Here is a 27,355-nt window from a genome sequence, read left to right as displayed (position 1 = left end):
TAAATCTGGTAGACATGGGACAGGAAATTTTTTTCTTTATGAAGGAATAACCTCTTCTAGGTGTTATTCTTCTAGGTGTTTAAATGGCAAAGTAAGTCAATCAAACTATAATTGACTCTAATTGGGACTCCCACAGGCTCTTCATCTTTTAAAAAGTACCTAAAGTTAAGAAGAGGTGAAAAATTCATCTATGATTTTAAGTATTAGAAAATCTGATTTTTGTAAGAAATTATCTCTGATTCTGAATCAGAAAATTAAATATATATATATATATATATATATATTTTTTTTTTTTCTAAAGCATTAGTTAACACTAAACCAGAGATAGTCCCATATCTTAAGTCAATAGATGGGTCCTTATACCATTTTTTGACTGTCAACCTGATCTCTAAGAAATAATACCAACTTATAAATAAACTTTATGTTTACAGATCTAGGTAATACCACTTTTTCTTTCTTACAGACTCCAAAAAAAGGTTTGTTTTAGACCTGGAGATGACACTGTGCTCTATGGAAATAGATGCACTGGAAGTGGCAAATGTGGCAAGTTTCTTATTCACAATAATTAAAGTGTTGGCAAATAAGAGCTATGAGAAAAGGCAAAAGGGATTTGGGGTATTAAACTGTAAGCAGGGAATGTTGCTCAATAGCAGAATAGCATCTATAAGGACACACTGGTTTATAACATAAATGAGGATGATCACTTTGTTCACTATTCTTCCAAATGCACTTAAATCACCAGAGGAAGGAAAACGGACTGGTCTGTTATGTTTTAAGTGGAAGAGAGAGTTTTTAACATTTAGAGTCTAATGGTGATTCTAATACTCTGTATTTACAGTATCTGGTCACACAGGTGGTTCAGATAAATCTATTTGGAAGATATTAATGAATTCTCCATTTAATGTCTTTTATGACTTGGGCAAGATGATCTTGGACAAGATGATCTTTTGTGATCTTGGACAATAACTTAACTCTAATCATGAGATGTTTGGTTGTTGATCTATAAAAGAAAACTGCAACACAAACACTTCTCAATATTTCATTATGATCAAAATCAGTCTACAGGGCTCAGACTACCAAGAAACTCTGCTCTAAATTTTATCTAAACATTTTCTTAAACGTTGGTTTCATGGAACTTGGAAAGGCTAGTTGATCACTTCTGAATGCACAGCTGTAAATATCCCTTTGCATAAGCACATTAATGATCAAATATTAGGTTACCCTTTTGTGACATTTCCTGAGCTTTAATTTTTATTTAATTGAAAGTATGTTAGAACTGCTGTAACATTTAGAAGCATGGCTCTGGGAAGGCCATGCGCTCCTGTCTCCTTAAGTACATATTTATCCAGCAGGCTAACATTTTGAGACAACTATGGCAGCTGTTAACAAGATTTTATAGGTTTAATGTTGACACATGAAAATTTTAATTTATGCTTTATCAATTGTTGACATAGGTGATGATTACCAAAATAGAAAACAAATCAATTGTGTTTTTCAATTAAAAAGATGTACCATAGCATACAGTTTAACCAGATATTTTCTGTTCCTGATACTGTATTGTCTTCCACTCGTCAAGTTAGGGATATAATTCCTAACACTTTATACGTAACTGGCCATGATATTTTTAAAACTTCATTCATCAGCAACACTGCAATTACACTTACATTTATTTCATTGCCTAATGTTTGGGAGAAAGTTTTAAAGTAATTTAGTCCTTTCACAAATATGTGAGGCACATATCAATATTTCCATTTGACAGAAGAGAAAACCATGCTTGTAAAAGCTACTAGCTCATCTATAGCAGGTTCAGGATTTGAACCCAGATTCTCCAAGTCCAGTGCTTTTCCACTGTATACAATCATGTAGGATTGACCTATGTACACTACCATGTGTAAAATAGATAGCTAGTGGGAACATGCTATAAAGCACAGGAAGCTCAGCTCAGTGTTCTGTGATGACCTAGATGGATGGGATGGGGGATGGGGGTGGAAGGGAGGTCCAAGAGGGAGGGGATATAGATATACATATAGCTGATTCACTTCACTGTACAGCAGAAACTAACACAACATTGTAAAGTAATTATACTCCAATTTAAAAAAATGAAAAAAAAATAATAAGGGGGTGTCTAAGTCTGTTTATTTTATGAGCAACAAAGATTCATTTCTCACAGTTCTGGAACCTGGGAAGTCCAAGATCAAGCTGCTGGCAGAATTGGCGTCAGGTGGAGGTCCACTTTCAGGTTTATAGATGGCCACTTTCTCGCTGTAACCTCACATGGCAGAGTGGGCAAGGAAGCTCTCTGGGGCTTCTTTCATAAGGGTACTAATCCCATTCATGAGGGCTCCACCCTCATGTCCTAATCACCTCCCAGAAATCCTCTTTCTTTACATACCATTGCATTGGGAAGTAGGTTTCAACATATGAATTTGGGGGGACACAAATATCCAGTCTATAGCACAGGGTGTGTGTATGTGTGTGTGTGTGTTTCCTTGGAACTCTAGTGAACCTGCATATGTGTCTCTGGATCACATGCACAAACACCTTGAGTAATAAAAATATAACATTGCTAGGTAGGTACGTGCCTCTGAATTTTAATAATTTAGAGAACATTATAGCTCAGTATATACATTTAAAGACCCAATATATTCTGAATGACTTTCTTCTTGGTTCGGTTGTTTCTCAGCTTAACTATTGAAAATAATGTTTCCAACAAACAAACATTGATCATATTTGCATTACTCCGTCCAGATGTAACAACAGACTCTGTCTCTAGCCCACATTAAACCTCTTAGAATTATATGTCTTATAAAAATATGAGCAGAGAGAGAGCCTAACAGACCAATCCAAGAATGAAGCTAATTTTAAAAAAAGGAACTTGTAGCATTTAGGGATTTCTAACTGCCACAAAAAGTCCAGAGGTTCGGCTCACTAGAAGTGCTTTATTTAGTACAGGTGGTCCCCTCTCAAACATCCACTCACACCCAGCATGATTTTCCCCTTCACCTATTATTTTAAATATTTGTTTTTACTTTGTATTTATTTTAAAACATCTGATATACTATACATTCTAATATAATATACTATTATATATAGGCATTTAAAAAAATTTTTGCCATTCTATCCATTATAATATCTACTACATAATTATTTATCCTGTTTTGTATTTTGTTCCAACTGCAGAATATAGGACAGCATCGGGTACACAATAAACACTCAAAACTATTTGTTGAGTTGATATGTTATGTGAAAGGAGGCTAGAAAATTATTCTCCCATTGAGAAGCATTATATACCATATGACTTTTAAATTGCCTTATTCTGAATCTTGCATACTGCTTACCATAGTACCACCACCAATTCTCATTTCATAAGTTTCAAGCCAAAGGTCAGAACTGCTTTTCTTTCATCTACTCTCATCCTCAAATATGTTGAAGAAACTGTCAAAGGCAGTTCAAAAAGAGGGGAAAAGTAGACTGGTGAGGTTGTGAATAAAATTTTCCTCATTCATGTGATCTCTCTTATTAAAAAGGTCTCCTAAGCTTAGACCCATGAGCCAGGCTTAATTAAAGTTATTTGCTTTTAGCTTAGACTATGAATTGCCCCTTCTCATTTTGAGGTGTAATCCACCACTGACAGCATGAGTGGAAATCTGGGGCTCTGTCTTCCCTAGAATTTGTCCCTTTGTCCTCAAATGAATCACTTTAATTAAAATAACAGTCTCTTTCTCTCTCTCTCTCTGCTACAATTTTTCCAAGTCTCAGATTTCCCTTGTATATTTAAAAATATTGCACAATAAACTCTTTTTATTTCCTCTAGAACAATCTTTTTTGTAAACATCTCTTCTTTTCTTATTATGACTGGATATTTTAGTTGATGTCTTTGATTGATAAATATTAATACCACAAACAAATTTAATAGACTTCAAAGCAAAGGAAATAGCAGTGTTCTTCAATGCTTATTTCTTTTGGGCCTAATACAATGCTTGAGACTTAGTAGGACTAAGTTTATCACAAAATAAGCTTTATGAATGAAAGAAGCAATAAATTATATGACCAATTATTTCTAAGACTGAGGATGATTTGAAATCATTGCAATGTAGTGAAGCTACTTTAAAAACAGACTATTTTAAATAAAATTTTTGTTTTATATATGATATCATGGTTGCAGAAAATAAGAGATGGTTAGATTTCATGATGACTTATTATGCATTCATTCTATCAAAAATATTTATTGAACCATGTAATACGCCAGACAGTGTGTTTAGTGTGCAATAGAGCAGTGAACAGACTGTCTCTCTCTTTAGCAATCATGTATTCTCATGGGAGAAATATACATTAATCAGAAAATCACATATATCATGAAATATTTATATCTATGTTAAGCTATATGAAAGAAATAAAAAGAGTTTTATAATGAGAACCCAACCTCAACAGGAACTAGAGAAGGGTAGAGGAGAAAGCCTCCCTGGGGAAGAAGGATTTAATCTGAAGAAGAATGAGCTGTGTCACAATGAACAGGAAGGAGAAAAATATTCCAGGCAGAGAAAATAGGCGTGAAATGCCTGTGAGATGGCCCACTGGAAGAATGAAGGGCAGCAAGAAGAGAAGCAGGAAATAGGAATGTAGATAATGTAAACCAGATAATGTGGGTTAATGAGGTCATGTGAAAGATCCTGAATTTTGTTCTGAAACCAATGGCACGGCATTCACTGATGTTGTTTTTATTTTAAGATGGTTCCATTTTCTGTACGCAATACGCGACTGAAAGGGAGCAAAAATGACAATGAAGATAAGATTACTGCCACAGTCCAGATGATGGCAACTTGTGCTTTGGGAGTTTAAAGACTAGCTGGGGGATCTAAAGTGCCTAGAAAGACTTGGCTCATATGTGAACACTTTACTAAAGATGACAGCTTTGAGGAAATCAAATTTGGGGTAAGGATTAAATGTTCTGCTTTGAATATGTTAAGCTTGGCATTACTGTATGAAATCCAAGGGCAGATACCAACTAGACATTTTTATATTTACACACAAACACAAATATAGTCACACATGGGTCTGCAGCTGACATGAGGGACCCATACTGGAGGTGAAATTTTGAAAAGGAACAGCTTATAAGTAATATTTATAACAAAGAAGACTGATAACTTGCAGGCAGAAGGGTGGAAGGAAATCCATGGATGAGCAACATCATAGAAAGCAAAGACAGCAAGTTTTAACAGAAGGTAACTCAACTGTATATGAAATGATGCTTGAGACTAGAGATGTGAATGGGCACCATCAATATTATCTTCATTTGATAAATGAATGATATGGGATTCAGGAAGAGTAAGTAACATGTCGAAAATTACATAGTGACATGGTCAAGATTTCACGTCAGTTGTTTTTGCTTTTTTACTATAAATTCTCATCCCACTACATTATGATATCATGATAATCTGGATACTAATATAAGGCAAATGAACTTATTTGCTTATTCAGACAGAATAGAAGAAAGAATAGTATAGTCAGAGCCTGGTCTCTGTAAGGTAAGTAGACAGATACAGGTGCATTCTTATTAGAAGGTGGCATTAGGGTTTCACCTGCCCTAAACCGGCCGTCTTCTCTTGAGTAATCTGAAATTCTTATGGAAGTTCTAAAGGCTTGGCTCTGGAATTTCTTCTGTATTTGTCATTAAGGTACTTGTGGAACATGAAAATAGAGTCACACTAGAAGAGTAAAGAGAAGAAGAATCAAGAATCATGACACATTAGTTCTCCACAGAAAAATAACCTTCTGAGTTGGGGCCGCCTTTGACTGTTTTATACAGAATAGCCACCTCTTTCCATCTCTCCCATTATCTTGCCACATTTTCCTTCATAAAATATAAGCATTTTAAAAAATTTGTCTATTGCCTTCCTTGCTCACTAATAAGCCCAAGGAAGGTCAGAACTTTATTGTTACTCATTCTTAACTGAAAGCATCTAGCAGAAAGTCTACACATACTGGTCACTTGATAAATAAGTATAGAATGAATGGGTAAATGGATTATTAAGACAAACTTCAGAAGTGACCCAAGAATTATTCATCTGTATGAACCTTACAGGGTTTGAACGCTAGAGTAACTAGAATATCTATAATTTGTAATAGGAAAGTATGTATATCAGCCTGATGCTTGGAGAAAGTAAGTATAAGGTGCATGTGTTGGGGGAAGGTGAATGCCATTGTTTATTGAGAGATATCCAAAGGAGATATCCAGTGGATACAAGGAATGTGAGTATTCCAGAAAAGAGAAATAAGCCTGGGTGGCAAGGATAGGTAATAGTTGAAAAAAATCAGCCCTGAGATAATGCATCTCCTCTTCATCTCCCTCTTATAAATAATAAATATTCTCATTGACTTCATAGCAAGTCCCATTTTTCACAATCTCCTGTTCTTCCTTCTTGCTAGTCTCTACCTTTCTACTACAAATGAGAAAGAATGAGGAAAATTCAGAATAGTTTATGTATATTAGGGTACAGCCCCAGGTAGCAGAACATAAAAAGGCACTAATCAGTCACATACATATGGGTACATTTAAGATTGTTTTTTCCAAATACATGATTGTTTCTTTAACATATTAAAGACACACTTTACAACTTCTCCGTTTTATGAGTTTAGTATTCAATTTGTGTCTCTGGATTGAGGAATGGAATTTGAGGTGGGTTGTCCAATCTTATTCAGGGAATTCAAAACCTCTAACATAAGAAATATCTTTAACTTTCCGTGCTGTGGTTGAAATTCTCCAACAAAATAAGGCATTTTTAGATGCAACTAAAAATCTTAAGATATCATCAGACTTTCACTGAGGAAAGGAAGTTAAGCACACATTACTTAGTATGGAAAAAACATTACATACACACACTCCCACATATAGGTACACCTCATTTTCTTGTGCTTTGTTTCATTTCATTTCGCAGATACTGCATGTTTTTTTATTTTTATTTATCTATTTATTTTTTAACATCTTTATTGGAGTATAATTGCTTTATAATGGTGTGTTAGTTTTTGCTTTATAACAAAGCGAATCAGCTATACATATACATATATCCCCATATCTCTTCCCTCTTGCATCTCCCTCCCACCCTCCCTATCCCACCACTCCAGGTGGTCACAAAGCACCGAGCTGATCTCCCTGTGCTATGCATCTGCTTCCCACTAGCTATCTATTTTACATTTGGTACTGTATATAAGTCCATGCCACTCTCTCACTTCGTCCCAGCTTATGCTTCTCCCTCCCCGTGTCCTCTAGTCCCTTCTCTGTAACTGTGTCTTTAGTCCTGTCCTGCCCCACGTTCTTCAGAACGATTTTTTTTTTTTTTTAGATTCCATATATATGTGTTAGCATACGGTATTTATATTTCTCTTTCTGACTTACTTCACTCTGATTAACAGTCTCTAGGTTCATCCACCTCATTACAAATAACGGTTTCATTTCTTTTCATGGCTGAGTAATATTCTATTGTATATATGTGCCACATCTTTATCCAGTCATCTGTCGATGGACATTTAGGCTGCTTCCATGTTCTGGCTATTGTAAATACTGCTGCAATGAACATTGTGGTACATGACTCTTTTTGAATTATGGCTTCTCAGGGTATATGCCCAGTAGTGAGATTTCTGGGTCGTATGGTGGCTCTATTTTTAGTTTTTTAAGGACCGTCATACAGTCCTCCATAGTGGCTGTATCAATTTACATTCCCACCAACAGTGCAAGAGGATTCCCTTTTCTCCACACCCTCTCCAGCATTTACTGTTTGTAGATTTTTTGATGATGGCCATTCTGACTGGTATTAGGTGATATCTCATTGTAATTTTGATTTCCATTTCTCTAATGATTAGTGATGTTGAGTATGTTTTCATGTGTTTGTTGACAATCTGTATATCTTCTTTGGAGAAAGGACTATTTAGGTCTTCTGCCCATTTTTGGATTGGTAGTGATGTTGAGTATGTTTTCATGTGTTTGTTGACAATCTGTATATCTTCTTTGGAGAAAGGACTATTTAGATCTTCTGCCCATTTTTGGATTGGGTTGTTTGTCTGTTTGATATTGAGCTGCATGAGCTGCTTGTAAATTTTGGAGATTAATCCTTTGTCAGTTGCTTCATTTGCAAATATTTACTCCCATTCTGAGGGTTGTCTTTTCATCTTGTTTATGTTTCCTTTGCTGTGCAAAAGCTTTTAAGTTCCATTAGGTCCCATTTGTTTATTTTGTTTTTATTTCCATTTCTCTAGGAGGTGGGTCAAAAAGGATCTTATTGTTATTTATATCATAGAGTATTCTGCCTATATTTCCCTCTAAGAGTTTTATAGTGTCGGCCTTACATTTAGGTCTTTAATCCATTTTGAGTTTATTTTTGTGTATGGTGTTAGGCAGTGTTCTAATTTCATTCTTTTACATGTAACTGTCCAGTTTTCCCAGCACCACTTATTGAAGAGGCTGTCTTTTCTCCATTGTATGTTCTTGCCTCCATTATCAAAGATAAACTGACCGTATGCGTGTGGGTTTATCTCTGGGCTTTCTATCTTGTTCCATTGACCTATATTTCTGTTTTTGTGCCAGTACCATACTGTCTTGATTACTGTAGCTCTGTAATACAGTCTGAAGTCAGGGAGCCTGATTCCTCCAGCTCCGTTTTTCTTTCTCAACATTGCTTTGGCTATTTGGGGTCTTTTGTGTTTCCATACACATTGTGAAATTTTTTTGTTCTAGTTCTGTGAAAAATGTCAGTGGTAGTTTGATAGGGATTGCATTGAATCTCTAGATTGCTTTGGGTAGCAGAGTCATTTTCACAATGTTGATTCTTCCAATCCAAGCACATGGTATATCTCTGCATCTATTTGTATCATCTTTTTTTTTTTTTTTTTTTTTTTTTTTGCGGTATGCGGGCCTCTCACTGTTGTGGCCTCTCCCATTGCGGAGCACAGGCTCCGGACGCGCAGGCTCAGAGGCCATGGCTCACGGGCCTAGCTGCTCCATGGCATGTGGGATCTTCCCGGACTGGGGCATGAACCCGTGTCCCCTGCATCGGCAGGCAGACTCTCAACAACTGCACCACCAGGGAAACCCCTGTATCATCTTTAATTTCTTTCATCAGTGTCTTATAGGTATTTTTGCATACACGTCTTTTGTCTCCTTAGGTAGGTTTATTCCTAGGTATTTTAGTCTTTTTGTTGCAATGGTAAATGGGAGTGTTTCCTTAATTTCTCCTTCCGATTTTTCATCATTAGTGTATAGGAATGCAAGAGATTTCTGTGCATTAATTTTGTATCCTGCTACTTTACCAAATTCATTGATTAGCTCTAGTAGTTTTTTGGTAGCATCTTTAGGATTCCCTATGTATAGTATCATGTCATCTGCAAATAGTGACAGCTTTACTTCTTCTCTTCTGATTTGGATTCCTTTTATTTCTTTTTCTTCTCCAATTGCTGTGGTTAAAACTTTCAAAACTATGTTGAATAACAGTGGTGAGAGTGGACAACCTTATGTTGTTCCTGATCTTAGAGGAAATGGTTTCAGTTTTTCACCGTTGAGAATGATGTTGGCTGTGGGTTTGTCATATATGGCCTTTATTATGTTGAGGTAAGTTCCCTCTATGCCTACTTTCTGGAGGGTTTTTACATGAATGTGTGTTGAATTTTGTCTAAAGCTTTTGCATGTTTTTTAAATTGAAGTATAGTTAATTTACAATACTGTGTTAATTTCAATGTATAGCAAAGGGATTCAGTTTTTCAGATTTGTTTCCATTATAGGTTATTATAAGATACTGAGTATAGTTCCTTGTGCTATACAGTAGGCCCTTGTTGTTTATCTATTCTATATACAGTAGTGTGTATATGTTAATCCCAAACTGCTAATTTATCTGTCCCCTGCATATTTTACAAATTGAAGGTTTGTGGCAAACTGTGTCAAGCAAGTCTATAGGTGCCTTATTTCCAACAGCATTTGCTCACTTTGTGTCTCTGCATCACATTTTAGTAATTCTTGAAATATTTCAACCTTTTTCATTATTATTACATTTGTTACGGTGATCTCTGATCAGTGATTGTGAAGGCTCAGATGATTGTTAGGATTTTTTAGCAATAAAGTATTTTTAATTGACATGTACCTTGTGTTTTAGAAATAATGCTATTTCATGCTTAATGGACTACTGTATAGCATAAACGTAACTGTTATGTGCACTGGGATACCAAAAAAATTCATGTCATTTATTTTATTGTGATAGTCACTTGGTTATGGTGGTCTAGAAAGGACCCTGAAGTATCTCTGCGGTGTGCCTGTATATACAGAGTTTTCATGCACTCTTGAATACAGAGTCTATGCCATGAACCATTACCTAAAATGACTCTTAGTAAGTCTTATAAATGTTACTGAAGCTTATAGATGCAAATTATCTTTAATATTATAAAATCTTCCAGATATATAGAGAGATATAGATAGATATGGACATGGACATACATATACATAGACAAAGACATAGATATAGACATGGACATAGATAGGCACGGACATAGACATAAATATAGATATAGATATGGATATGGATATAGATACAGATAGAGATATAGATAGACACGGACATGTCATAGCCATAGACATAGATATAGACATAGATATGGATAGATATGGATATAGATATGGACATACTAATAATCACAGACATAGATATATATATATGGACAGATATCATGGAGTAGTAATTAAACCTTTGTGTGGTCACGTGACTGGCTTTTACAGTTCCTCTAAAACAGGTTTCTCAACTACAGCATTGCTGACACTTGGGGCCAGATTTGTCGTGGGAAGCTGCCCTATTCATAGCAGGGTGTTTACCATCATCCCTGGCCTCTATCCACTAGATACCAGTTGCACCTGTTCCCCAGGTGTGATGACCAAAACTATCTCCGGACATCGACAAATGTCCCCATAGTGGCAAAATCACCCCAGGTTGAGAACGATGCTCTAGAATAGTGTTTCCCAAAATGTTTCTCAGAGCCTCAGACTGAAAGTGTTTGTTTAAACATCAAGATCTCTGGTCCTCTCTCAACTAATTGAATCAGAATCTTTAGGGAGGAGGTTCTGAGAATCTGAATTTTTCGTAAGTAGGCTTGATGACCAAGGAAATTATAAGTTTAATATGCAAATATGCTGTGAGATAACCACAAAATAAACCTCAATTCCGAGGCAAAGTGAAGACAGTGACTCTATGAGGTCAGTATATATTTTTCTGATTCACAAATGCGTAGAGTGAAAAATATTTACAGCTAAAAGGCACTTTTTATTGGATTTGCGATACATAATTAATATTGCACTCCAATGAGAATTGATTGGACTGCTAGCTAAAAAGGCAACATTCTATCTATCATGTCACCAATTATTTTTATAGTTCTGGGCAGGTCTTAGTGCCTAACACAGAGTTAGCGAGCGGTAAATATTAGTCTCCTCTCTCTTTTTCCTTCCCATCCTTTTAAAGCACTCCATCAAGAAAAGTGGAGTGGCCTCTCTATTTCATAAGAAAGCAAATTAAAGGAAGATCTGATAATGCTTTGATAAACACAAATGTTACTTATGTGAATGGCCCACTATTATTATCCATATAATATTAGGAGTGTTTTTTTTTTTTTAAGATAACAGTCAAATTCCTGTTTTTCCTCCTTCCTCATGTGTTGCCTTCACACATAGTCCAGTTGTGGCATATGGTCAATTCTTGATTATCTGTGAATGGATTAGCTGTATTATAGATTATCCACATGCATTGTGAGCTGACTCATTATCCAGCTGAACAGCTGCTAACACATCTGTCTTCTCCAACTCACATTGGGACTCCCAGAGAAGCTTTCCCCTTCTACCAACCAGCTCATACAACTCTGCTCATTTGCGTCTCCTCTGAAATAACCCAGCCTGTTGGAGTCTCCAGCCTAAGGGTTGTGGGGAAAAGAAGTGGAAACAAGGTAAGACATCAGGCATGTTTCCAAATTCCCTCTCCTCTTCATGGAGAAGCCCATAAAAATTGACCTCTCTCCTACTACAAAAATAGATACATTTTGTTTGATGAAGTATGTTTGCCTCATCACTACACATACTGCTGTCTCCTGATAAAGAGTTAAATGGGGAAATACAAAAGGGAAGAAGACAGTTACGGGGATTTCAGAAAAACCTCCCAAAGAAAAATTTATACTTTATATAACCCACTGTGGTAACTTTAAAACATGTCTACAAAATACTTTGACACTCTTCCCATCAAAAGCCAAGCCTATAACCCTTCCCTTTGATTCTAGCTGACCTTAGTAAATAGTCATCTAGATGAATATGGCAGACATGACATTAAGTGACTTTCAAGTGTAGCTCACAAAGGTGATGCAGCTTCTGCCTGAATTCTAGAAGACTCAGACAAGAGAAGTGAGCCACCATGGAATAAATCTGACTGCTCTGAGGCCACTATACTGTGAAGAAGCCCAAACTAGCTCATGCTGAGATATTACATGGAGAATACATGAGAAAGACAGAGATAACATGACCAACCAGCCCCCATCTCACTGCACATAAGTGACCCCCAGTTGGAACTACCAGCCTAACCTTTCCCAAATTCCTAAAACTGGGACAGATGGCAACATTACTGTCATTGCCATAAACCACTGAGTTTGGGGGTAACTTGTTGTTATCCAATAGATGGCTGATACATCCCCTAATACATCAACTTAAATACAACTTCTCATTATTGTTGCTTAAGAATCTGACTCTTCTGGTAGAAAAAGGTGTGTAAAGTCCCAGAGGCATATGTATCTCTCATTTATTTAGCAAGCATATGTTACCTCAGATGCTTTTCTAGGCAAGAGTGATTTATAGTTTAGCACACATAGTTCTACACTCCTGGGATATAGAGAGCATAGAAGGGATACACATGTTAGGTGCAAATGAGTAAATAAATAAATAAATGAGAAAGAAAGAAACAGTGAGAACTATTAATGCAGAGAAAAAATATGTAAAGAGGTCACATACCAGGAAAATAGGACTTCCTCTGGATTGAGGGCAGGGAGGGTAGTGGGTCAACTTTATTCTCTAACTGTTCAATGTAATATCCTGATATCTCTGGGGTATATAACATTTCAAAGCTCAGCAACATGATAGAACACTGAATAAGGCTATACATAGAATGCATTATGTAAATGGTGAAATCTTCAAGGTTCTATGTGCCCTGGGATCTTAAGTTATTAAACAAATCTTAACCAATTAGGAAATGAAATAAACTAACAAGATAAACAAGAGAATAAACGCTTTTTCTTAGATCAGATTTGGACCCCAGTCTCCAACAATGTGATGATTGCTTTGCTTCAGGACAGTGACAAAAACAGTCATTGACTTACTGGCACTTTTGTACCATCTGCGTTCACGCTCCTTCTCATTAGTGCCTAGCAGCAAGAGTTTATTTGTTAAATAATAAATTTAATGAACCTCTACTATACTAAACACTGTGAGGGAAGGCAAAATAAGACAAGAGAAAAAAAAGGCAAGGGTTTGCTCTTCAGAAATTTATATTGTGGAAATATACAGACTATTGCCCAAAAGGTCTATTTACGTATTCTGTAGGAGTTTATTAAACACCTACTTAGGGACCTATTACTAGATGCTAGGTGCTGTAAGAGACAGCACTATCAGATACTGTCACTGCTGTCAGACTCTTTTTTTTTTATTTAAAGGATTAAGATAACTTATCACATAATTTCATTCCAGTTTGCTTTCCCAACACAAAGTAACCATGTTTCAGGAGAAGTTAAACTTTTACTCATACACAGTTTATCTTCTTATTTTTTAAATTATTCCTATTACTTTTTTTTTCTTTTTATCATTCCTATTAACAATATTATAGATGATTTGCAACTATAAATTTCAGTAACCTTTTTGGGACTTACTAAGAGACATTTCAGGTAATAGTTAATGGCACAGACTCTAGATTCTACAATGCATGGGAACTAAACCTGTGATCTAGCTTTTCAGCCACATGTACATTTTTAATCTCTCTGTGCCCAAATTTCATCACTTGTAAAATGGGACTACCAACAAATGCCTTTGACCTCATGTTTAAGGAGTAAAATGAAAGCATTCAGCACAAGGCACTGCATATATTAAACACTTGATAAAATATTACCATAAAATTATAGTGATTTTGTTTTATTTGGCTCTCAAAACACCTTTTTCAGGTACATAAATATAGATTTATTATCCACATTTTATAGAAGATGGAAGTTGAGACACTACATTATTTGCCTCTGGCCACATAGTAAGTCGAATAGTTGGTATTCAAACTCCCAATGTTCTGATTCCATATCCAGATGTACTTTTATAATTCCTGAGATTTATTATTCTTCTGAAGATTTCACAACTGTCTCATTTAGTGCTATGACTAGAAATAATGTAGGAATAAATTATTCTTCTCTTTTCCTCATCCCTCACATCCATGAAATAAAGCCTATCAACTCTAGTTCCAAAATTTATTCTGATCTATCCACTACTCCCCATCTGTACTACTGGACATAATCTGGACCAAGCCATTATTATGTCACAATTGGACATTAGCTAGAGTCAACTCACCAGTCTTTTGAGGGCACGCTTTCTCTACTTCTCCAAATATAATACAAACAAACCCCTTATTGTGGCCTAGAAAGTCTGTTACAAAATTGTTCTGCCCACTACTCCTCTTCACCTCTCAGTACCCTATCCCCTTTGCCCAAGTCAGTAGCCCTGAGACTCATTGGTCTTCTTTCTAATCTTAGCTTAATAGGTTTCCCTGTCTATCCAGAATGGTCTTTCCTCCCATCCCAGCATTTCCTATGACTGGATCTTACTTGGAATTTAGGAATAAACTCAGAACCAACTCTAGTGTGAGGCTGCTCCTGTCCCTGGCCACACAGTCCAAATTAATCTCCCCCCACAGTCACATGCTTCTGTTTTACTTTCTTTAGAGTACATACCACACTATAAAATTATCTGGTTTGACTGTATATTTCATTGTTTATTTTTCTCTCTTTTCCTCCCCTAGAATGTAAGCTCTAGAAAACTCATTCACCTTGTTCATTACTGAATGCCTAACTTGTAAAACAATATGAGGCACAGACCAGGCCTCCAGTCAATACTTGTTGAAGTAATGAATTAACTGTACTCCCTGAAGCTTTTTTGAGTCTAAGAGTCCACTTAAGAATACAGATGTCCTGCAAAGTTGGTGTTTTCCAGGAGTAAGATACCCATTTGAGTGACTCTCACAAGAGAGAAGGTCCACAGAGACAAAAGGCATTAGCGTACCAATATTAGTAAACAGTACTGCTTACAATAATAAGAGTAATAATACATTGAATGTTTACCAATTACCCAATGTGGTTTAAGGGAAATTTACATATGTCCTATCATTTAATCTTTACAACGAAGCTTGAAGCAGACATTAGTGTGCCTATTCTACAGATGGAAAACTAAGGCTCAGAAAAGCTATGTCTCAAAGTTACCCTACCAACAAGTAATAAAGACAATATTTGAACGCCATTTTATCTGGCCCCAGAGACACATTCCTTACAGAATCTCCTGTGTGGAGCAACCTGCTGTCTTTTGAATGCTGGCTTATTATTTTCAATGACAGATAATCTTGCTAATTCCATGAAAAGGATAAAAAAGCTGCTGCACTATCCATCAGCTATGTATCTACTTTTGAAAACTGGTAGAAATGGTTCTCCCTGGATCAAAAACCACCACCAAAGTCCTTATTATCCCTATAGTTTTAAAGTCCAGTGTAGTCATAGAAAGATTTAGGTTTTGTTTTGCTACAAGGTTTCATTTCAGGGAATACAAAGACAGACTGAAAGCCTATGTCTCAACACTGATCATGTGGCACATGGACACTCTGATGGGAAGAGAGGGAGATGAGAGTGGAGTCTGGTAAGGGGCTTGTGTCATCCAGCTTGAGCAGAATGAATGAAAGGGGCCTTACAAGGTTGAACACCCATAACTGGGGTCAGAACACTGGATTTATTACTATTTTCCATTCACTGAAAGGCCCTCTCCTATGGTTTTATTTCATTTTCAGCTTCTTGTATTTTAAACACAGTGAAATGCAAATGTGACATTTAAACTTTTAAAGGGACATTGAAAATGAACAGCTATGAGTAGAGTGTATTTGGTACGGATTGGTGGAGTGGAGAGGAGAGAAAAGGTTATTACATGCAAAGGAAACTTAACTGAAGAAGAGGCAGGAAAAAAAAAAAAAAAAAAAACAGACAGGGCTTCCCTGGTGGTGCAGTGGTTGAGAGTCCGCCTGCAGATGCAGGGGACACGGGTTCGTGCCCCTGTCCGGGAAGATCCCACATGCCGTGGAGCGGCTGGGCCCATGAGCCATGGCCGCTGAGCCTGCGTTTCCGGAGCCTATGCTCCGCAACGGGAGAGGACACAACAGTGAGAGGCCCGCGTACCGCAAAAAAAAAAAAAAAAAAAAAAAAAAAAAACAGACTAAGTTACTCATATAAATGAGAAAACAGAATGACTATACAGGGTATTGAATATGAATCTTTTCCCTCCTCAAGTTATTTTAAAGAAATCACATGTTGGGAAAGTCTAAGAATTTTATCTTAGCCAGGAAAATACAGATGGGCTCTTTTCCTGGGTCGATTGCTGAGATGGAGAGGGTTTATGGGGGAAAATCTCAATTGCTTCTTACAAATAATATTTTAATTCTTTGCTACTAATTCAAGAAGACATTAACAACGCTACATGTTGAGGTAGGGGAGAAAGTTTGATACTCATCAGTGACCACTGTAAGTAGAAAATATATGCATATATTTACATTTACAGAAAACATCTGTGAACTTCCTAAAGTGATAGAAGAGACCTGTATAAACCAAAATAGTATGCAAATAGTTGCATAAGGCAGAGGATATGTGGCAGCAAAGTAGTAGCAATAATTAAAATCTCCTGTGAAGGCAGTGAGACCAGAAAAGTCCAGTGATTTATCCAATAACCATTGTAAAAGAAGTTTCACGATGAATAGGGGTTGGGTGAATGGGAAGCCAGGACTATCCAGTCTGGCGGGCATTTCTATAGATGGAAGTATGGCCAATAGTCAGCACTGCATGTTAGCTTATACTTAATTGAGGGGATGAAAAGCAACTCAGAAAGAAGATGCTACTCAGACACTCCCCCTCTCAGAATTCCTTATGAGCACCCATATTTGACCATTATCTGTCTATGAGCTGTAATGGTCTGCTAGAATTCTAGCATAGGCTCTCTTGTTCACGCTCCCTCTCCCTCCACCCTCCCCCACTTCATTAAAGTGAAAAGTGTGCTGGTTGGATAGATTAAGACAAGAGTTATTGGGGATGGTACGAAGAGGCTGCTAGGTTGAGGCTAAGAACATAGTTTTTCAAGAGGTCAACTTCCTTTTGAGAATCTCAGCCTTTTTGTTCTTGGTCTCATAAGAACTCATTAAAGACACAATTGAGAAAATTACTGGAGATTTGAAGTTCAAATGTAACACGTACATTGCAACAATCTCCCTTGGAGTGGCTGGCATTCTGCCTTCCCCACAAAAGAAATTACAGGAACAGTAGAATCGGGAAAATACCAGTCCTGTTCTTCTTTAACAGCCTCTCAAAAGATGCTGCCAGTGATGTTCTGCAAACATCTGGAAGTGATATGGCATGGCTGCAACATAAACCACATGTCTTTGCATAAATATCACTGTATCATGAGCTGCTTGGGGGTCAAGTCCTTGGTCCGCTCATTGCAATGTCATGAGAGAATGGAAACTTAGGTCACAGAATATGTGACACTCTTACTTAGAATGCCTGTGGCTGCTGGACCAGTTGTTTTTGTTGGGATTCAAAATGGCCCAGCCCAGCTTCAAAGTCATTAATGATGTAGCCTTTCATACTACTGTCTACTCCTCAAAAACATGCTTTCTGTTATTTCTTCCAGGAAAGACACATGTAAGTCCATCATCTCATTTTCCCTTAACTAACATCCTAGAAGTTGTTGACATCTTTTTCGTGGAGAGGAAAATTGAGTCAAATAAGAAGTAGTGACCTTGCCAAATTTCATCCTTTACAACAGTGAGTCATGTTATCCTAATCATTCAGGTATATCCATAAATCAGCCTTGGGCCCCAGAATTCTATAGGGAAATGGATAGCAAGTACCTAACACATGACCACGCCAATGATTTTTTACTTCTCAGATCAAAGACCTGGCTAATGCCTCCTGATACCCCAGTGCTTGGGCCCAATCATTTTAGATCGATGTAGAGAATGTTAATGAGCTCTACCTCTGAGATAGTTGCTAGGCTGGTGATAGAGATGGTCAATGTCCAGATGTTTCCTTCCATGTGGAGGAAATGCCAATAATTTCACATTTCTGACCTCTTTCCACTCCTCACTGACCACTTCCCATGAGTGGAGAAGTTGATTAATCTGATTGATGCATTTGGAAGAATTGGGCCATACATAACCTAGTCACTTTTGCCTCACAGCTCCTGAAAGTTAGTTCAGCCTTTATCACATGCAGCATATTATTTTTTCTTCGGTGCCCTCCTAAAATTTCTACATGCAGGACCTCACCTGAGGAAGTGTGGAATTTTACATCATGTCTTGTGACTAAGTGGTTAAGTCTGACTACTTTTGAGTCTCAATATTAATAAGCCTACGTTCTGACAATGTAATATACCAGCTTTACAATATAAAATTGGTATTTTGGTTCTGAATTAGTTTGATATGGTTGCCATAACAAAATACCACACTGGGTGGCTTAAATGACAGAAGTTTATTTTCTCACAGTTCTGGAGGCAATAAATCCAAGATCAAGGCATCAGCAGGTCTGATTTCTCCTGTGGCCTCTCTCCTGGTTTTCAGATGACCACCTTCTCTTGTGCCCTCACATGGCCTTTTCTCTCTGGGCACATACCACTGGTATCTCGTCCTCTTCTTAAAAGGAAACCAGTAATATTGGGTTAGGGATCAAACCTCTGACCTCATTTAATCTTAAATAGCTCTTTAAAGACCCTATTTCCAAATATAGTCACATTCTAACATACTGAAGGTTAGGACTTCAACATACAAACTTTGTAGGGACACAATTCAGTCCGTAACAGATTACCATTGGCCTTTTTCCCAGTTGTTTCCAAATATTATGTTCAGATAGGATAGTACAGGTAAGTCATTTTGGAGACCTCAGTAGCCTTACAGCAGTACTTTTCAACCTTCTTTTCATTATTCCCCTAAGGACCCTTCTGTGGCCCTATGGAAGGCCGTAAGATCTAACATCTGAGATGTTTTGGTGCTAAGAATCAACACTTGCCGTCTTGGGGGTGGTCTTGCCTGCAGTAGTGATTTTTTTAAAAAGGAGGAATAGAGTGCAATCACCAAGTAAATGATAAGACTCATTCTAGAGGCCCTCGTCTCCCAAGGCAGTGCAATGAGATCTGAACTCTGGAGACCTTAGAGTGGGATTGTCCACATTCATGGAGGATAAAAGGGGTTTCCTCTAATGGGCAGAAGCCTGAACTAAATAAGTAAAGGCATGTTTCTATCTCTTTGTCCATAATACATCACCATATTTTAAGGGTATATTTGGGGTTGATTGCCTGACTTAAAAATAGACTACATGGCATACATAAAATTTCATTTTATAAGGTCTAGGTGAATAAGACACTTCAAAGTAGCATGTAACTATCTTCCAGAATAGCTGAAACTAAGACATGAGATGCTCACGTGACTCTTTATTGGGAGAGAGAGCCCATATGAATTAGAATACCATGAACAGAGAAAAACAAAAGGATTTTCAAATATGAGCCCCAAATCAAAAGACAGGAATCCCTAAATATTGATGCCGACATGCTGTTAGTTGCTTCTCACATGGGCTACTTTATAGAGCTCTTCTGGGTAAGTGCTACGCAGACATATTTATTCAGTAGAAGCTAATTGATAGTTCTGGTAATAACAGAAAAGTATAACAACAAAAACAACAGAAGATCAGCAACAGCAGACCTTTGAGAGCATTTGTATGCCAGACATGGGACCAAACATAATCTCATTTAATACTCACAGTAACACTAGGAGGTAGATGCTATCATCCCACTCTCCTCCAGAGAAATTCCAATAAGGTTTCACAAGGTAACTTATTCAACGTCAAATCTACGTCTCCCTGATTATAGAGTCTGAGTATTTCACCACTAACCATCTGGCTGTTACTTGCTCCTAATTCCTGGATAGAGATAAACAAAACTAATCTTCACAATGCCAATACCACTCTTTTCTCTTATATTGTGTCTTTTTATACTGCAAGAGGGGTGCCTCTGAGAGTTGTCCTCTATGTATATTCTCAAATTAGAGAAGGAGAAATGCACCATTTGGAGAGGAATTGTGGCCAGAGCAGAGCTGCAGCGTGAACTACATCATCTAAAAAATTATTGTGCCCTTAGAACACCCAACCCTCTGAAGCAGGTATCATAGGTAACAATTCCTACCTTACAAATGAGGACACCAAGAACTAGAGACTTCAGTGATTTATCCAAGGTCATATATCCAGATAGAAGCATCAAAGAGAACAGATAACCTCTGATTCTACATTTGCTGCCAGATTCACTACTTTACACTATTCCTACGAAAGGAGATAATCTTATTCTCCCCTCCTGCACCAACTGTATTTCTCCCACCTTCCCCTGCCCTCACCACCCTACTTCCTCACCACCATTGTGGTTTTAAAGTTTGTAAGTCATTTAGAGGAGATCAACTTCTCCGGCAACCAGACACTCTTGTGCTAAACAAGTCTGCAGTACATAAGACACAGAAAGGATTTACATCTTTTACTCTCTTCCAGCAGATATTACTTATCTTGAACTGCCAGCAGAGTCTCGTCTATGTGATGTGCGTGACAGTGAAGAATAGCTTTTTGCTGTATTGCCCGGCTTCCATGGGTAAAAGAAATCAGGAGTCCTTGTTTGACGGAATGAATATTCAGCAACATCTCAAGGAAATCTTGGCAAGGAGGTTGATGCTGTGAGACCTAGTCTTAGGAGCCGTGAAAATGACCTCTGATTCACTGAACCTTTGCAAAGATTTTGTGGAGTTTCGTCAAAGAAACAAACAAAAAAAACCATGAGAGATGGATTATTTAGCCTTCCTTAATACCCTGGTATGCCAAATCTTTCCCAGTAAAATTGTCCTTGAATTATACATCTTGTGAGAAATTTTTGTTTTTAACTTGGTCCTTTAAAACTTTGAATCAATTGTAGGGACTTGAATCAATTGTAGGGACTTGAATCAATTGTAGGGACTTCCTTGGTGGTGCAGTGGTTAAGAATCCGCCTGCCAATGCAGGGGACACGGGTTCGATCCCTGGTCCAGGAAGATCCCACATGCCGCGAAGCAACTAAGCCTGTGTACCACAACTACTGACCCTGCACTCTAGAGCCTGCGAGCCACAACTACCAAGCCCGTGTGCCTAGAGCCTGTGCTCCACAACAAGAGAAGCCACTATGAGAAGGCCGTGCACCGCAACAAAGAGTAGCCCCTGTTCGCCGCAAGTAGAGAAAGCCCGCACACAGCAACAAAGACCCAACACAGCCAAAAAATAAAAAATCTGAATCAATTGTATCTTGCAAACAAAACTGTAAGTAATGAGTGATCATAACAGATGGTTGCCAGATATATATCTTAGCAGTGCCTTGTATGCAACAGACTGTCAAAAGTGATATTTCTTATTAATTGTAATGCTCATTGTAGGTATACATATCTTTTTCTTTTGTCTCCACAACACAGCACATCCGAGTGTTAGAGAAGATGTCTACATTGTATAGTGTACCTGAGGTGCAATTAAAAATCTAGCTTTTAAATGTCTTTATAGTCCTTAGCACAGAGTTGAAGATATTAACTAATGGAATTATTTGCAAACAGATTCATAAGGAATATCTAGACATTCTCAAAGTTAATAATTAAAGTTACTAAATATGAAAGAGATCTGGTTGATTTAGCAGAACTGGTTGAATTGAGGTCAAAATATACTTTTCTTCACAATTTTGATAATATGTTTGAACAAGGTCCTCTCATTTTATTGCAATATTTGACTATCAGCAATAGGAAATGTTTTAAAATTGTACAAAAGGGTCAATTATACTGATGCCAGTTTAATATCATTGGATCATGAGCAAAAGAAATTATTTTGTACTTTTCATTTTAATAGAATGACTGGCTCTAAATCCAGTTTTATTTAAGATTAGAATTTCTTCTGAACGAGATATAAAGTGGAACTGAACTCAAGAATTCATTCCTGGTAATGAACATTAGTTCAAAATCCTACTTTGACATATATGAAAATGTGTTAAAAAATAAAACACATTTGATAGGCACACACATATTTTTTCAACATAAGCATAAGTATGGTGTCAAGTACTAACATAACATAAACTATTTTGAGGGTTTTAGTCACAGCACATATGTACTTTTTTCTTTCCTTCTACTTCAACATCAAATGCTAGAAGTGTAAGATCCACTTTAGAATAAATCAAGGGAATATGGGTATATGTCTCATTGTGAAATATATGTATTCTTAAAACATTCAACATAAATCTACTATCTATATATTTTCCATTCTAAATGCACATGGGAAGCTCCTGCACATGGTTCATCTTTAGGTCAACTCTTCACATGGAGCAACAATGGATCCAAGAGTTCCAGACTAATCCCACACCATTTGAGGAACAGAGAGTTCCAGTGAAAAAGCAAGTATTTTCAAGCAGCAATAGTGAGCACTGTTCCATATTAGGGATGTATCCATCCATCCATACAGCAGTGCAAAACTAACTGTGATGTCAATTCCAAACAAGCTGCAGGGTTAAGTGTAGGGCAGACCTGCAAAATAAAACATGGGTTGGATTGATGAAAGAAGAGGAAACTAAATACAGCTGACCCTTGAACAACACGAGTTTGAATTGCACGGGTCAACTTATATGTGGATTTTTTCAATTTACTACAATTTATTTACTACACTATTTCACAATGCATAGTTGGTTGAATCTGCAGATAAGGAGGAACCTCAGATATGGAGGGCTGACTATATATTATACTCGGATTTTCAACTGCAAAGAGGGTCAGTGCCCCTAACTCCTGCGTTGTTCAAGAGTCAAATCAGGGGAATTCCATGGTGGTCCAGTGGTTAGGACTCGATGTCTCACTACCAGGGGCCAAGGTTCGATCCCTGGTCAGGGAACTAAGATTCCACAAGCTGCCGAGGAGTCAACTCAAATGGTCAAACAGCCAATGTTTGCCTCCTACAGCTAACATATCTGAATCTCTAGTGGTTTGACCATGGTATTTGCATTTTTAACAGATCTTCCTGGTGATTCTTATTGGATTAAACTGTAAAAATCATTCTTCACGTAAGGTCTCTGCATCTCTATAAGCACTCTGAATATTAAGATTAGTAAACATACTGCTCTACCCAATGTGGGTGGACATCATCCAATCCACTGAGGGCCTGTAGAGATTAAAAATTAGGCTAAGAGGGACTTCCCTGGCGGCCCAGTGGTTAAGATTCCGTGCTCCCAATGCAGGGGGCATGGGTTCAATCCCTGGTTAGGGAACTAAGATCCCACATAACGTATGGTGCGGCCAACAACAACAAAAATTAGGCAAAGAAAAGAAAATTTTACTCTCTCTGCCTGAAACAAGGTGGGATATTGGTCTTCCCTGTCCAGGGACTGGGAACCTACACCATCTGCTGGTAGGTTCTCAGGTCTTTGGACTCAGACTGGAACTATACCACTGGCTTTCTTGGTTCTCTAGATTGCATACAACATATCATGGGACTTCACAGCCTCCATAATCACAAGAGCCAATTCCTTATAATAAATATATAAATATATTTATTTATTATTTATTTATTTTACATAAAAATTTTTATGGAGTATTATCTATTTATAATAAATATATATATATGTGTGTGTGTGTGTGTGTATATATATACAGAGAGAGAGAGAGAGAGAAAGAGAGAGACAGAGAGACAGAGAGAGAGAGAGATGGGAGAAAGAGATTAGTTCTCTTTTGGTTCTGTTTCTTTGGAAAATCCTGACTAATACATTGCCCTGTTTTAAGAATGCTCTTTAATTACAGTAAGTGCCCTGTATATGAACGGGTTTCATTCTGAGAGCGCGTTCGAAAGTCCAATTTGTTTGTAAGTCCAACAGAGTTAGCCTAGGTTCCCAACTAACACAATCAGCTATATAGTACTGTACTGTAATAGGTTTATAATACTTTTCACACAAATAATACATAAAAAACAAACACAAAAAATAAAGAACACATTTTTAATTTTACAGTACAGTACCTTGAAAAGTACAGTAGTCCAGTACAACAACTGGCATACGGGGGCTGGCATCGAGTGAACAGGCAAGAAGAGTTACTGACTAGAGGAGGGAGAGGAGGTGGGAGATGGCAGACCTGAAGGACTGTCAGCAATAGGAGATGGAGGGCAAGCTGCAATTTCCCTCACACCTGATGTTGATAGAATGCACGTTTGCATCTTGAAAGTTCACAACTTGAAGGTTCGTATGTAAGGGACTTACTGTATTGAGTTTTAATTAACTGATTTCTACAAAAAGGTTTTGTTCTTTCCGATGACCTCTGCAAAATGCTAGTTGTGGCTGTGAGATTCTGTTGTCTCTCTCTCTCTCTATCCTATTCTATTCTCTCTATCTATCTCTGCATTTGCATTTGTGTTTGCTCATGTAGATGCTTCCTCTGATGAAACCACCACTACCTTCTTCATTTTTTTGTTGATGATTTGGCTACATTTGTCCATGGTGGAAAAGAAAGAGAAGTTGAGAATGACTTTAGACAAGAAAATCGCCAGCTCTTTCAAAAATATTCTAAAAACCAGACCCACCAATGAGCCTAAATATAGGCCACATGCAACTTCTGGCCATAACCTTCAACATCCTCCAGAAAAGTTAACACAGAACCAAGCACATTACTCTTTCATTACATTAAATTCTACCACGTGGATTCTTCTTGTTTTAACAGATATTCTCTCTTAGTCCATCTCCTTCTACATACACCATATATTCAGTGCTTGACATATTCTTGACACAGTAAGGCCCTGTGGTTGCAAGTTGGATTAGGTGGGGTCCTCTCTCAGTCCGTTATAGTCGTCAGTGTTACGAATGGTAACAGATAAATCAATACGTTACTATTGTGTTACATTAAAAGGGTCCCCAATTGCTCCTGAAGACCTGAGAATATTTTCACAAAAAGAACATAGATTTAAAGAAAAAGTGATGATTTACTAAGTGTAAAAGTAAAGGACATTACATACCAATGAAACAGTATGCATTGAGGGAAAGAGATATGGAAATGCATGATATTCATCATGAAGAGTATGTTTCTCAGATATTTGGCTAGAGGAGGGCAAGTGATATGGGGATGGTTAGATGGGAGAAGGTGGAGCTAGAAAGAAATGTTTAACAAACCCTAATAAGGACCATAAATATCCACTGGACATTTTTAGGCAAGGGTAACATCAGACATGTAATTTTAGAAACATACTTCTAGCATCATATAGCAGATTAAAGAGGTTGAAAGAAAGAGAGAAAGAAAGAGAAAGGGGGGGAGGGAGGGAGAGAGGAGGGAAGGAGACTAAATGCAATAATTGCTCAATAATTCAAGCAAGATTTGGTGAGATCTGAAGGAAAGTACTGGCAGGAAGGCTGTCATGATAATTTGAATGTGTAAGATAAAATGTTTAGGGCTTTGAGGCTGATCGGACGGAATGGTGAAGGAGGAGACAGGGTGAGGATGACACCAAGGCTTCAAAAGTAAGTGATCTGAGAGAAAGTTGAGCCAATAAACCATATTTAATATTTTTATTTCTATTGGCTGTTCATGTTGTAACATATGCTAATTATTAATGGCACAGATTCACAGACTAGTGAATGCCACACAGACTAGGCTACTTTACCAAATTACAATTTTTAAAAATTCCTATGATTCTACTGCTTTTCACTTTGACAATGAGAATTCTCTGAAGCACATCGTAGAGGGTTTTTTTTACCTTATGCATAGGTTTCCTAGGAGGCTTTTTCTGAATTAATTATCTGTGTCATCTCATTGATCCAAAGAACTTTATATTTAGTGACCATAACTATGTACTTGCTGGAGAGACATCTTCTGCACAGCTATACATCAAAGGCCAAATAGGCAACTGAGCTTCACTCAGCTTTTCTAGTAAGGAATTACTACAGAGATGAGAAGAGTGTAAGCATGGCAGTATATTCCAATTGATAATTTTTTTATCATTAATTATGGAAATTGGGAAATTAATCTTATCAGCTTCCGACTGACCCTTTGAAGGTATTTTCATTTCTAGGTTTGATATTCCCTCACCTCACTAATGCACATCACATTTCATTTCATACTTACGTTCTTAGCACTGTAATTTTATGTCGAGGCTTGTGATAGCAACATTTTCAATCCCTGCTCTTTAGAGATAAGAGACAATAAGACTCAGAGATAAATTAATTTTCCCAAGATCACACAAAGGAGAATTTTAAATAAATAAAGGAATAAGTGGACAATTAAAAGTGGGTCTAGGGCTTTGCCTTCTAAGATCTATGACAAAACATAGGGATCTCTCTAATGAATTGGAGAGGCATTTACGTCTAGGATATTAAGCTTCAGCCATGGAGTACGTATCCATTGGAAAAGTTCAGCAAAGATGGGTTTTAAGGGCCAGGAAAGAAGTCATTATCAGAACAACTTTCCCCAGAAAGGAGTAAGTAGATCCATGACATAAAGCTGACAAATTGATTCTAGGTGACCAGTTCATTCAAAGTACAAATAGTATGTGTGAGCTAGTTTGAGAAACTGATCTGAAGAAGACCCAGTGGACCAAAGGAAGAAACCATACATAGGAGGAATGGCTCAGAAGGAAACTCAAGGTTGGCAGAATGCTGGCTACCTCATCCATGTCTCTGTTTTTGGAGTGATCCCATGAGCATCCTGAAGTCCTGAATTACGTGGTCTTATAATGGCAGACTGGTGAGACCCAATGGAAGTCCTAAGGCTCGCTGCTTATTACTAGTTTACTGAGAACTTCTTTAAATGTTATCTTACTTCTAAGTAATGAGGTTGGGATGGGAAATGGAAGCCTGTAACTCAGGTTTGTATTGATGTCTTCTTTCCCCTTTTTTCTTTACCCACATCCCAAAATAACAGTATCACTGAATTCCTATTTTCAAAAATAACTCAAATTATTTTTGAAAATAATTATCCAAGAAAGGGATCTCAGAATAACTAAATACAAATTTTCAGGGTCACCAAAA

Source organism: Tursiops truncatus, chromosome 19 (assembly GCF_011762595.2).
Source record: "Tursiops truncatus isolate mTurTru1 chromosome 19, mTurTru1.mat.Y, whole genome shotgun sequence".
In the NCBI taxonomy this organism is placed as follows: domain Eukaryota; kingdom Metazoa; phylum Chordata; class Mammalia; order Artiodactyla; family Delphinidae; genus Tursiops; species Tursiops truncatus.
This window is presented reverse-complemented; position numbering follows the sequence as displayed.